The following is a 2,310-nucleotide window of genomic DNA, read 5'->3' on the forward strand; positions in this document are numbered from 1 at the left end:
ATATTGTATGGGATTTTCCTTGACAAACTATTTGTTGAATTTTTATGAACTAGAAATACACATGTATAGAATAGGAGAGGAGGAAACAAAAAATACTTTATTATATTTCTCACACATGTATAGAAGAGGAGAGGAGAACAAAAAATACTTTATTATATTTCTCACACTTCACAATATCCGAACCAATTTTTTAAATAGAAGACCACTGTACGTGGGTATCACAAGTTTCTGTTTCCTTTTACCATTCTAACTCTATATGACTCTTATTTTCCTAAAGCTAATTGAGCTCTAACTTTTATAACTTTGGATAAAAACAAATAAAGGACTCTCAAAACAATATGGACTCTCACTCGATTAATTTAGAAAGAAAATAGATATTCTTGCTTTAGGTGGACTTGGGTAGGCCCCACTCGGTAATTCACCGTTTGAGTTACGTTTCCAACACGCTCCCTTAATTCAAACTAGGTGAATCATTGTACTCCCATCATATGATGAAATTTCTTGTACTTATCTTCCGGCAAAGCTTTGGTAAAAATATCCGCCACTTGATCTTCAGTGTTGCAATGCTTTAGTTCAACTTCTTCTTTCGTAGTAACTTCTCGAATGAATTGATGACGTATCTCAATGTGCTTCGTCCTCTCTTGGTGAATTGGATTCTTTGTCAAGGCAATTGTGGATTTATTGTCACAAAACATCCATGTAGGCCCTGTTTGTTCCTCCTTCAAATCACGCAAAATCCTTTGTAGCCAAATTGCTTGACAAGATGTAGTTGTAGCAGCAATATACTCGGCTTCCATGCTTGAGAGAGCCGTAGTGAGTTGCTTCTTCGATGCCCATGCTATGACACCCGATCCAAGGCTAAAACAGTAGCTCGTTGTGCTTTTTCGATCATCAATGAAACTTGCCCAATCCCTATCAGAAAAACAAATCAGTTTATTGTTAGTGACTTTTGAGTACACAATACCAAAATTGACTTTGCCTTGGATGTATCTCATAATTCTCTTTGCTGCCCCAAAATGATACTTGCTTGGACTGTGCATAAACCTGGAAATAATTCTAACTGCAAACATAATATCTGGCCTTGTATGAATTAGATAAATTGAACCACCAACAATGCTTCTAAAATTCTTCTCATCTGCTTTTTCAACTCCATCTTGTAAATTAAGTCTCTCATTAGTATTCATAGGTGTTTTTGCAGGTGCATAATTTGCCATTCCAAATTTTTTCAATAAATCTAAAGCATATTTTTCTTACATATGAAAATCTCATTAGATCCTTGATTGACTCCAATTCCAAGAAAATAATGCAATAGACCAAAATCTGACATTTCAAAAATTTTCAACATGCTCTCTTTAAATTCCTTAATAATATCAAGAGAACTCCCAGTGTATATCATATCATCCACATATAAACAAACAACTAGGATATCATCACCATGAATTTTAACATAAAGTGTTGGTTCACTAGCACTCTTTTGAAATAAGCTTTCAAGAAAATACCTGTCAATTTTACTATACCATGCTCGTGGCGCTTGTTTAAGCCCATAGAGTGCCTTCTTCAATTTGTACACTTTATACTCTATGCTTTTGATTTCAAAACCTTGATGTTGATCCACATACACTTCTTCCTCAAGTTCACAATTTAGAAATGTTGATTTGACATCAAGCTGAAAAACTTGCCAATTCTTTTGAGCAGCTTAAGCCAAAGTAGTGCTCATAGTATCCATTCTAGCAACATGTACAAATATATCAAAGAAATCAATACCTGGCTTTTGGGCATAACCCTTTGCAACTAACCAAGCTTCGTGTCTTTGGAGAGAACCGTCGGCATTAAACTTGAAGTTGTAAATCCACTTAAGTCTAATTGCTTCTTTGTTTGGAGGCAAATCCACCAATGTCCAAGTATTGTTGTTCGTAATTACATCAATCTCTTCCTTCATTGCATCACACCATTCTTTCTTTTTCACTGCATCAACAAAACTAAAAGGCTCAATTGCAAAACAGGCAAACTCACATGAATCATAAATATAAGCAAGAGTTCTCATTCTCATGGGAGTGGAATCACTAAAAGGACTTGGTGACTCAAAAGGATTTGGTAAGCAAATCTCAAGAGAAGGTGTCTCACTTGATGTGTTTTTATTTAGAACACATGGTGGCTTCTACACCATTTTTTCAATTCCAAACATCTTTGTCATTAAAAATAACATCATGACTTATGATCAATTTTAAAAATAACATCATGACTTATGATCAATTTTTTGGAAATAGGATCATAAAGTCTGTACCTTTTTGTCTCCACACTATAGCCAAT

General features: G+C 34.7%; 1 pseudogene; it reads right to left on the reverse strand.

The window, feature by feature from the left end:
• Positions 1–470: 470 nt before the first annotated feature.
• On the reverse strand, positions 471–1,214 carry LOC143858980 (secreted RxLR effector protein 161 pseudogene; annotated as a pseudogene).
• Positions 1,215–2,310: the final 1,096 nt, after the last annotated feature.

This window comes from Tasmannia lanceolata, unplaced genomic scaffold, assembly GCF_043159265.1.
Source record: "Tasmannia lanceolata isolate RefF3 unplaced genomic scaffold, GAP_Taslan_0.1 ptg000029l, whole genome shotgun sequence".
In the NCBI taxonomy this organism is placed as follows: domain Eukaryota; kingdom Viridiplantae; phylum Streptophyta; class Magnoliopsida; order Canellales; family Winteraceae; genus Tasmannia; species Tasmannia lanceolata.